This window comes from Lytechinus variegatus, chromosome 1 (genome assembly GCF_018143015.1).
Source record: "Lytechinus variegatus isolate NC3 chromosome 1, Lvar_3.0, whole genome shotgun sequence".
Classification (NCBI taxonomy): domain Eukaryota; kingdom Metazoa; phylum Echinodermata; class Echinoidea; order Temnopleuroida; family Toxopneustidae; genus Lytechinus; species Lytechinus variegatus.
Genome location: NC_054740.1, coordinates 13,074,237 through 13,086,683, shown reverse-complemented (window position 1 = coordinate 13,086,683; position 12,447 = coordinate 13,074,237). Strand labels below are relative to the sequence as shown.

Sequence of the window (12,447 nt, the reverse complement as noted above, 5' to 3'; positions counted from 1 at the left end):
AGGTTATAGTGTAGTATCAATTTCTGTTAAATTGGATTAGCCAAATTACCTAGGACATTCAAGGAACTGCGATTATACAACACTTTTTAACGTGGAAGACAAAGAAAACCTATGTATGACGTACTTCTCCCTCATATCTTCATGGCAAACAACACCCAAAACACCTGTACCATCCTGTGCAAGAGAAATAAAAGAAGTGTGGCAGGTGGCCTTCAGTTGGAACCGGACTTATTACAACAATACTCTGCATGCTATGGGAAAGACCGATATGCTGACGAGGACTCCAGCCGGGACTCCAGCAAAGACAGTGCACATGAGGTGACAAGATTGTCTGAACATCGTGACCATCTATGGAGCAGAAACCTATGATACCTTACTAGTATATTTACCCGAGGGTCTGGAGCCCGACTAAGGAAACTGTCCCTTACACCAAGGACACCTTTCACTTTTCTGAAGGGGGCACCAACTCCAGTCTACACACAAGATATGAAGAGAAAAGCAACACCGGTAATAGTAGACCGGCCAAAACGATTTTTTATACTTTGGACGGCAAAATTTGTTAATGCTTGCTAATGCTTGGCATCCCAGCTAAAAGTCTTGCAAAAATACCCAGGAATAGCGTACGGGCGGATGCCAAGCGCAATTTTGCGTGAAAGTGTCATTTTTAGCGTAAAATCTGAAGGACTGTCGAAAATCACGCATTTTGATATTTTGACGGATTATCATCATATTTTTTATTATCTTTAATATGAAATTATTTTTTTTCGGAATTTCAAATTATAAGTCTACTAAATATGCATTTCAAATTTGAATATTACACACACACATATGGCACAGGGAAACATAAAACCGCGATTTCCTCGAAATAAAAGTTTGTGAAAACTATCAATAGTTTGAAGTTTTTTTACGCAGCATAAATTCATCGATTTAAATGCGTTTATCCATCGGATGTATAGTAAATGTCCTAGTGCCACAAATATTAAAAGAATTTTCAAGTAAGATGGTTGATATCTCATTTTATGTTATCCGAAAGGAGACAATGTGCATTTTACCAAGTGCGCATTTTGAAAGAAAAATTGAAAATACCGTACATTATGTACATAATTACATGTATAAGTACATACTAAATCGAGTTTTTATTTACATGTATAAGTCCATAATAAAGCGAGTTTTTAATTGGATAGCACAATTTGTCAATTCCTTGCATCCCAGCTAAAAGTCTTGCGGAAATACTGAGGAATAGCGTACGGGCGGATGCCAAGTGCACTTTTGCGTGAAAGTATCATTTTTAGCGTAAAATCTGAAAGACTGTTGAAAATCACGCATTTTAATATTTTGACGGATAATCATCATATTTTTTATTATCTTTGATATGGAATTGTTTTTATTCAGAATTTCAAATTATAAGTCTACTAAATATGCATTTCAAATTTGAATATTACACACACATATATGGCAATATGAAATATAAAATCGTGATTTACTCAAAATAAAGGTTTTTAAAAATTATTAATGGTATAATGTTTGTGTTCCGCATCTCAATTTCGTCAAGATTTAGTGCTATTACCGAATAAATACTTGATAATTGTTGTTATGTCACATATAGTGAAAACAAATACTGAAATAAGATGCAAGATATATATCATTTAATGTTATATATGCGAAATATAACAATGCACATTATTTTTTCAGACGCGCATTTCTGATAAAAAAATAAACAGCGCACAATATTAGATCGATATTATCAGTGCGATACTCGTCATGATATTATATAGGATTATGTTTGCTTTTGTAGAGTTCGATCTTCTTGATATTTCCACGAATGAATTGGTGCTGAACTTAATTCTACCTGTGGCGATATTCAGAAATAGGTCTGATATTTAATTTGCCGTTACCATGGTAGCATTAATTTTACAGGAATATCTACATGTATATCCAAAATCATAGAAAACATACATGTATGAATAAAGCGATTGAACTAGCATTTTTAAACCACTCTGTCAATTTTCAGTGTAATGCTTATTGGATTTTTTTCTCTTTTCAATCACCTCAACCGGAGAAGTGGCTCCTTTAGTCCTGCTCTGCTATGCCGGCGAGACAAAAAATAGGTACTGCCGTGCAACGGCCATTTTTTTAATATACTTTGATAATCAAATAACTGAAGTAAAATGTAGATTGACAGAGTGGTTTAAAAATGCTAGTTCAATCGCTTTATTCATACATGTATGTTTTCTATGATTTTGGATATACATGTAGATATTCCTGTAAAATTAATGCTACCATGGTAACGGCAAATTAAATATCAGACCTATTTCTGAATATCGCCACAGGTAGAATTAAGTTCAGCACCAATTCATTCGTGGAAATATCAAGAAGATCGAACTCTACAAAAGCAAACATAATCCTATATAATATCATGACGAGTATCGCACTTATAATATCGATCTAATATTGTGCGCTGTTTATTTTTTTATCAGAAATGCGCGTCTGAAAAAATAATGTGCATTGTTATATTTCGCATATATAACATTAAATGATATATATCTTGCATCTTATTTCAGTATTTGTTTTCACTATATGTGACATAACAACAATTATCAAGTATTTATTCGGTAATAGCACTAAATCTTGACGAAATTGAGATGCGGAACACAAACATTATACCATTAATAATTTTTAAAAACCTTTATTTTGAGTAAATCACGATTTTATATTTCATATTGCCATATATGTGTGTGTAATATTCAAATTTGAAATGCATATTTAGTAGACTTATAATTTGAAATTCTGAATAAAAACAATTCCATATCAAAGATAATAAAAAATATGATGATAATCCGTCAAAATATTAAAATGCGTGATTTTCAACAGTCTTTCAGATTTTACGCTAAAAATGATACTTTCACGCAAAAGTGCACTTGGCATCCGCCCGTACGCTATTCCTCAGTATTTCCGCAAGACTTTTAGCTGGGATGCAAGGAATTGACAAATTGTGCTATCCAATTAAAAACTCGCTTTATTATGGACTTATACATGTAAATAAAAACTCGATTTAGTATGTACTTATACATGTAATTATGTACATAATGTACGGTATTTTCAGTTTTCTTTCAAAATGCGCACCTGGTAAAATGCACATTGTCTCCTTTCGGATAACATAAAATGAGATATCTACCATCTTACTTGAAAATTCTTTTAATATTTGTGGCACTAGGACATTTACTATACATCCGATGGATAAACGCATTTAAATCGATGAATTTATGTTGCGTAAAAAAACTTCAAACTATTGATCGTTTTCACAAACTTTTATTTCGAGGAAATCGCGGTTTTATGTTTCCCTGTGCCATATGTGTGTGTGTAATATTCAAATTTGAAATGCATATTTAGTAGACTTATAATTTGAAATTCTGAATAAAAATAATTTCATATCAAAGATAATCAAAAATATGATGATAATCCGTCAAAATATCAAAATGCGTGATTTTCGACAGTCTTTCAGATTTTACGCTAAAAATGACACTTTCACGCAAAATTGCGCTTGGCATCCGCCCGTACGCTATTCCTGGGTATTTTTGCAAGACTATTAGCTGGGATGCCAAGCATTAACAAATTTTGCCGTCGAATCCTTATCTAGAGCACTTTTTGAGGTTTGGCCGGTCTACTATAAGTGTTACACTATGATTTTGGGGTGAATGTCTGTGTGTGTGTTTATGAGGGTGAATGTGATAAGTGTGTAAAAATCAATCTGATGACAGATCTATCACTGGAAAATAATCATTGTTTAACTGTTGACCTTCACAAAATTACGTTTGTACGGTTATTATTATTTATTATTATTATTGTTTCATTGACTTTAACAGCCCGTCGATATGGTAAGAAAGATCAGCTACAGCGAAGAATGCATAGAAACAGCTGAAGTCTGAGATTCCCTCCAATATCCCAGACTCCGTGTATGAAGCTGATGTTGGAGAAGTTGAAGGACTTCCCGAAGATGTCCACGCCGTTCCTATTGGCTCATCGGGGGTAAGCGTTTTGCCGTTGTGAAAACTTTCAACAATACCTACCATGCCTACGTGAACGTGAGAGAATATTATAATAAAGGTCACAATGGGACCCGAATGATGGCCGGGCGGGAGAATTGGAACAACCTAGCAGCAGCATCCACGTGACCATTGGTCGGAAAAAAATTGGAACTAAAATAATGAATTAACACCTCTGTCCTCGAAGGGCTAAGCATACGACTCGTAATTTTGGAACTAAAAATAATTGTATAGTTCCATTGGGTCATGGCGAGATATTTTGACATTAAAAAATTCTAGAGCTCATAGTAGATGTCACAGATAGCAACCTTAAAGGACAAGTCCACCCCAACAAAAACTTGATTTGAATAAAAAGAGAAAAATTCAACAAGCATAACATTGAAAATTTCATCAAAATCAGATGTAAAATAAGAAAGTTATGACATTTTAAAGTTTCGCTTCATTTCACTAAACAGTTATATGCACATCTCGGTCGGTATGCAAATGAGGGAACTGATGACATCACTCACTCACTATTTCTTTTGTATTTTATTATATGAAATATTTTTATTTTTTCGTCATTGTCATGTGAAATGAAGTTTCATTCCTCCCTGAACACGTGGAATTCCATTATTTTAACATTTTGTGCTTCAGGCAAGGAGGTCCTAATCATCAATTCGTAAAAATTGAAATATTGTATAATTCAAACAATAAAACACAAATAGTGAGTGAGTGACATCATCGACTCTCTCTCATTTGGATGTAACTGGCTCGTTCATATAACTATTTTGTTAGAAATAAGGGAAACTTTGAAATGTCATAACTTTCTTATTTTACATCCGATTTTGATGAAATTTACAGTATTATGCTTGTCTGATTTTCTCTATCGATTAAAATCAACATTTTTCTGAGGTGGACTTGACTTTAAACTCTTATCGATAGTGCCGATGGAATCATCCTTTCTTTTATCATCGGTATGAAACAATAGAATTTAAAATGGAAAGTAAATGTTTATCACGATGCGGGGACCTTCAAGTCCACCCTAAAATGTTGACCTTTCCTCTCGGCACTTAACCACGATCCAACTTGAATCTATTCATGGTAGGTTCTAGTTTACCGATAGAGCCGATGGAATAATCCTTTCTTTTGTTATCGGTATGAAACAATAGAATTTAAAATGGAGAGTAAATGTTTTTCACGATGCAGGGACCGTCAAGTCCACCCTAAAATGTTGACCTTTCCTCTCGGCACTTAACCACGATCCCACTTGGATCTATTCATGGTAGGTTCTAGTTTACCGATAGAGCCGATGGAATCATCCTTTCTTTTGTCATCGATATGAAACAATAGAATTCAAAATGGAGAGTAAATATTTTGCACGATGCGGGGACCGTCAAGTCCACCCTAAAATGTTGACATTTCCACGCAGCGCACCCTCATTATCTCTCGATAAAGTTATAAACAATCATCACACAGTGAATATCATTTACGATTCGAAATTTCGAACTAGGGATAGACCTACGTCAAATATCATTCTCTTAGTTTGCAATCTTACAAGTTGACATGGAAATCCCTTCAGACTACTTTACGTGTAACGCACATGTGAATGATGAAATGCGTATTACTGAACTGTACCACATCATTGAGTACATCACCTTAAAGGACAAGTCCACCCCAACAAAAACTTGATTTGAATAAAAAGAGAAAAAATCAACAAACATAACACTGAAAATTTCATCAAAATCGGATGTAAAATAAGAAAGTTATGACATTTTAAAGTTTCGCTTCATTTCACAAAACAGTTATATGCACATCTCGGTCGATGTGCAAATGAGGGAACTGATGACATCACTCACTCACTATTTCTTTTGTATTTTATTATATGAAATATGTAATAAATTGAATTTCTCGTCATTGTCATGTGAAATGAAGTTTCATTCCTTCCTGAACACGTGGAATTCCATTATTTTAACATTTTGTGCTTCAAACGAGGAGGTCCTAATCATCAAATTCGTAAAAACTGAAATAATGTATAATTCAAACAATAAAAACAAAAGAAATAGTGAGTGAGTGACATCATCGACTCCCTCATTTGGATGTAACTGGCTCGTTCATATGGCTATTTTGTTAAAAATAAGCGAAATTTTGAAATGTCACAACTTTCTTATTTTACATCCGATTTTTATGACATTTTCAGCATTGTGCTTGTTAGATTTTTCTCTATTGATTCAAATCAACATTTTTCTGAGGTGGACTTGACCTTTAATGGATGCGATTAGCAAAGCGGCATGGCCCGACTTTATTGTAGGGGAGGATGGTGAATGATTGTACCATCCAGGATTGGTAATTAGACGTTCCACATTTCGAACAGATATATCTACACACATCGAGGGCTATGCATAAACGGCCAACCCCCCTGGACGCAAAACCATTTATAGACTATCTTCAACGTCAGATGAAATACATGTATTTGGAGCAGATGGTTCAAAAGAAATATTGGAGTGACTCTAAAGTCTACGGGCTGAGCAACACTGTCGACATCATGTTCAGGGAGTTTGACAAAATGATGGCGCATTATTACCAACCAGATAATGATGATCTAGAGGCAGCGTTGCCGGTTCCAGAATTATACTATGACTCCGACTACGAGGATTTCTTGGAAAGACATGTACGATATCCAGCAAAAAGAAGAAAAAGGGAAGTGGAACAAAGTGGAGGAGAAGGAAAAGAAAAAGTGCAGGAGGCGAAGAGAGGGAGAAGAGGATCCTTCTCAAGAACACAATGATCACAAAACCGGGGACTACCTTGGTGATCTTACTGATGAGATAGATCCCAATCATCAAGAACACAACCAAACTTGGCATTGCGGTGGTCCGAAGAATTATAGTTATCGGACCAATAAAGGTAACACCGTCTGCAAAGTGAGGGGTTTTACCTTAAATGCCGCTAACTCCATGGTAATCAACCACGATAGCCTCAAAGAATTGATTCAAGGTGAGCCTGGTGAATCAATAACGATCAAAGAAAAACGAATTATAAGATAATTATAATTATAAGCGGCATATGGCCCATACTTCATTGTAGGGAAGGATGGTGAAAGATTGTACGAAACAGGATTGGTAATGGAAAAATAGTAAGTGAATTAGACGTTTCACAGATCGAACAGATATATCTACACACATCGAGGGCTATGCATAAACGGCCAACCCTCCTGGACGCAAAACCCTTTATCTTCAACGTCAAATGAAATACATGTATTTGGAGCAGATGGTTCCAAAGAAATATTGGATTGACTCTAAAGTCTACGGGCTGAGCAACGCTGTCGACATCATGTTCAGGGCGTTTGACAAAATCTTCAATCTTCAACGTCAAATGAAATACATGTTTTATTTGGAACAGATGGTTCAAAAGAAATATTGGATTGACTCTTAAGTCTACGGGCTGAGCAACGCTGTCGACATCATGTTCAGGGCGTTTGACAAAATCTTCAATCTTCAACGTCAAATGAAATACATGTTTTATTTGGAACAGATGGTTCAAAAGAAATATTGGATTGACTCTAAAGTCTACGGGCTGAGCAATGATGTCGACATCATTTTCAGGGCGTTTGACAAAATGGTGGCGCATTACCCACCGGAGAGGCAGCGTTGCCGGTACCAGAATTATACTATGACTCCGACTACGAGGATTTCTTGGAAAGACATGGAAGAGACCCAGCAAAAAGAAGAAAAAGGGAAGTGAACAAGGTGGAGCAGAAGGAAGAAAAAAAAGTGCAGGAGGCGAGGAGAGGGAAGAAGAGGGAGAAGAGGATCCTTCTCACGAACACGATGATCCCAAAACCGGGGACTACCTTGGTGATCTTACTGATGAGATAGATCCCAATCATCAAGAATACATCCAAACTTGGCTTTGCGGTGGTCCGAAGAATTATAGTTATCGGACCAATAAAGGTAACACCGTCTGCAAAGTGAGGGGTTTTACCTTAAATGCCGCTAACTCCATGGTAATCAACCATGATAGCCTCAAAGAATTGATTCAAGGTGAGCCTGGTGAATCAATAACGATCAAAGAAAAACGAATTATAAGAGATGGGAAATCCAAAACAATTCACACTGGAAATGGAAATCCCTTCAGACTACGGTACGAGTAACGCACATGTGAATGATGAAATGCGTATTACTGAACTGTACCACATCATTGAGTACATCACCTTAATGGATGCGATTAGCAAAGCGGCATATGGTCCCGACTTCATTGTAGGGAAGGATGGTGAAAGATTGTACGAACCAGGATTGGTAATGAAAAAAATAGTAAGTGAATTAGACGTTTCATAGAACGAACAGATATATCTACACACATCGAGGGTTATGCATAAACAGCCAACCCTCCTGGACGCAAAACCCTTTATAGACTATCTTCAACGTCATAAGAAATACATGTTTTATTTGGAACAAATGGTTCAAAAGAAATATTGGATTGACTCTAAAGTCTACGGGCTGAGCAATGCTGTCGACATCATGTTCAGGGCGTTTGACAAAATGGTGGCGCATTACCCACCGGAGAGGCAGCGTTGCCGGTACCAGAATTATACTATGACTCCGACTACGAGGATTTCTTGGAAAGACATGGAAGAGACCCAGCAAAAAGAAGAAAAAGGGAAGTGAACAAGGTGGAGCAGAAGGAAAAGAAAAAAAAGTGCAGGAGGCGAGGAGAGGGAAGGAGAGGGAGAAGAGGATCCTTCTCACGAACACGATGATCCCAAAACCGGGGACTACCTTGGTGATCTTACTGATGAGATAGATCCCAATCATCAAGAATACAACCAAACTTGGCTTTGCGGTGGTCCGAAGAATTATAGTTATCGGACCAATAAAGGTAACACCGTCTGCAAAGTGAGGGGTTTTACCTTAAATGCCGCTAACTCCATGGTAATCAACCATGATAGCCTCAAAGAATTGATTCAAGGTGAGCCTGGTGAATCAATAACGATCAAAGAAAAACGAATTATAAGAGATGGGAAATCCAAAACAATTCACACTGGAAATGGAAATCCCTTCAGACTACGGTACGAGTAACGCACATGTGAATGATGAAATGCGTATTACTGAACTGTACCACATCATTGAGTACATCACCTTAATGGATGCGATTAGCAAAGCGGCATATGGTCCCGACTTCATTGTAGGGAAGGATGGTGAAAGATTGTACGAACCAGGATTGGTAATGAAAAAAATAGTAAGTGAATTAGACGTTTCATAGAACGAACAGATATATCTACACACATCGAGGGCTATGCATAAACGGCCAACCCTCCTGGACGCAAAACCCTTTATAGACTATCTTCAACGTCAAAAGAAATACATGTATTTGGAACAAATGGTTCAAAAGAAATATTGGATTGACTCTAAAGTCTACGGGCTGAGCAACGCTGTCGACATCATGTTCAGGGCGTTTGACAAAATGGTGGCGCATTACCCACCGGAGAGGCAGCGTTGCCGGTTCCAGAATTATACTATGACTCCGACTACGAGGATTTCTTGGAAAGACATGGAAGAGACCCAGCAAAAAGAAGAAAAAGGGAAGTGAACAAGGTGGAGCAGAAGGAAAAGAAAAAAAAAGTGCAGGAGGCGAGGAGAGGGAAGAAGAGGGAGAAGAAGAGGATCCTTCTCACGAACACGATGATCCCAAAACCGGGGACTACCTTGGTGATCTTACTGATGAGATAGATCCCAATCATCAAGAATACAACCAAACTTGGCTTTGCGGTGGTCCGAAGAATTATAGTTATCGGACCAATAAAGGTAACACCGTCTGCAAAGTGAGGGGTTTTACCTTAAATGCCGCTAACTCCATGGTAATCAACCATGATAGCCTCAAAGAATTGATTCAAGGTGAGCCTGGTGAATCAATAACGATCAAAGAAAAACGAATTATAAGAGATGGGAAATCCAAAACAATTCACACTGGAAATGGAAATCCCTTCAGACTACGGTACGAGTAACGCACATGTGAATGATGAAATGCGTATTACTGAACTGTACCACATCATTGAGTACATCACCTTAATGGATGCGATTAGCAAAGCGGCATATGGTCCCGACTTCATTGTAGGGAAGGATGGTGAAAGATTGGACGAACCAGGATTGGTAATGAAAAAAATCGTAAGTGAATTAGACGTTTCACAGATCGAACAGATATATCTACACACATCGAGGGTTATGCATAAACGGCCAACCCTCCTGGACGCAAAACCCTTTATAGACTATCTTCAACGTCAAAAGAAATACATGTTTTATTTGGAACAAATGGTTCAAAAGAAATATTGGATTGACTCTAAAGTCTACGGGCTGAGCAATGCTGTCGACATCATGTTCAGGGCGTTTGACAAAATGGTGGCGCATTACCCACCGGAGAGGCAGCGTTGCCGGTACCAGAATTATACTATGACTCCGACTACGAGGATTTCTTGGAAAGACATGGAAGAGACACAGCAAAAAGAAGAAAAAGGGAAGTGAACAAGGTAGAGCAGAAGGAAAAGAAAAAAGTGCAGGAGGCGAAGAGAGGGAAGAGGGAGAAGAGGATCCTTCTCACGAACACGATGATCCCAAAACCGGGGACTACCTTGGTGATCTTACTGATGAGATAGATCCCAATCATCAGGAACACAACCAAACTTGGCTTTGCGGTGGTCCGAAGAATTATAGTTATCGGACCAATAAAGGTAACACCGTCTGCAAAGTGAGGGGTTTTACCTTAAATGCCGCTAACTCCATGGTAATCAACCACGATAGCCTCAAAGAATTGATTCAAGGTGAGCCTGGTGAATCAATAACGATCAAAGAAAAACGAATTATAAGAGATGGGAAATCCAAAACAATTCACACTGGAAATGGAAATCCCTTCAGACTACGGTACGAGTAACGCACATGTGAATGATGAAATGCGTATTACTGAACTGTACCACATCATTGAGTACATCACCTTAATGGATGCGATTAGCAAAGCGGCATATGGTCCCGACTTCATTGTAGGGAAGGATGGTGAAAGATTGTACGAACCAGGATTGGTAATGAAAAAAATCGTAAGTGAATTAGACGTTTCACAGATCGAACAGATATATCTACACACATCGAGGGCTATGCATAAACGGCCAACCCTCCTGGACGCAAAACCCTTTATAGACTATCTTCAACGTCAAATGAAATACATGTACTTGGAGCAGATGGTTCCAAAAAAATATTGGATTGACTCTAAAGTCTACGGGCTGAGCAACGCTGTCGACATCATGTTCAGGGCGTTTGACAAAATGGTGGCGCATTACCCACCGGAGAGGCAGCGTTGCCGGTTCCAGAATTATACTATGACTCCGACTACGAGGATTTCTTGGAAAGACATGGAAGAGACACAGCAAAAAGAAGAAAAAGGGAAGTGAACAAGGTAGAGCAGAAGGAAAAGAAAAAAGTGCAGGAGGCGAAGAGAGGGAAGAAGAGGGAGAAGAGGATCCTTCTCACGAACACGATGATCCCAAAACCGGGGACTACCTTGGTGATCTTACTGATGAGATAGATCCCAATCATCAAGAATACAACCAAACTTGGCTTTGCGGTGGTCCGAAGAATTATAGTTATCGGACCAATAAAGGTAACACCGTCTGCAAAGTGAGGGGTTTTACCTTAAATACCGCTAACTCCATGGTAATCAACCATGATAGCCTCAAAGAATTGATTCAAGGTGAGCCTGGTGAATCAATAACGATAAAAGAAAAACGAATTATAAGAGATGGGGAAATCCGAAAACAATTCACACTATTGACTTAGCACTTCATGCATGGGGGAATACCCATTTTCTCCTCATTATCCCCTTTAATTAAAACAGGAAATGACTCGTGCATAATCATGATGATGTCATATTCGCTTTTAGATCTGACGTCACAATTACATCATGCATAGTCATGATGATGTCATATCCGTATTTAGGTATGACATCATTGTGGAGCAACCTTGCTCCACCTGCTGCACCGGGGACCCAAGGGGTACCTATACTGAGGGCGTACCCTAAAATTTGACGTCAGAGAAGCTAAAATTGCTTGCCTAAAAAGAGATCAATCACCTGTCAACGATAACCTACACTTTACAAGAAAGTAGTATTGCAAAAAGAGGTGGAAATGAAAAAATACATACGAAAATATATGTCATAATATTATATCGTCCATGGACAAAAAAGGGTAAGAAACCTCCGCTTCGAGATTTCCCATGCATGCTTTCAACGGCGGTGAACCGTACGTCTGTATCCTATCTAAAGAGTGCGCTCCAATAGAAAAGGTGGCAAGACGTACTTAAAATATAATAATCAGTAGATTAAAAAGTAAAATATCATCATCATCACAAATTTTGAGAATCGAAATGACCCTTAATCATGTTCAATT

At 37.8% G+C, this 12,447-nt stretch overlaps 1 long non-coding RNA gene across 1 annotated transcript; it reads right to left on the bottom strand.

Moving 5' to 3' along the window:
- Positions 1-4,952: 4,952 nt before the first annotated feature.
- On the bottom strand, positions 4,953-12,216 carry LOC121432220. The gene is made up of 2 exons (XR_005972184.1): positions 11,004-12,216; positions 4,953-5,677 (listed from the first exon to the last, which is right to left on the bottom strand). It is a non-coding gene; the product is annotated as an uncharacterized LOC121432220 (long non-coding RNA).
- Positions 12,217-12,447: the final 231 nt, after the last annotated feature.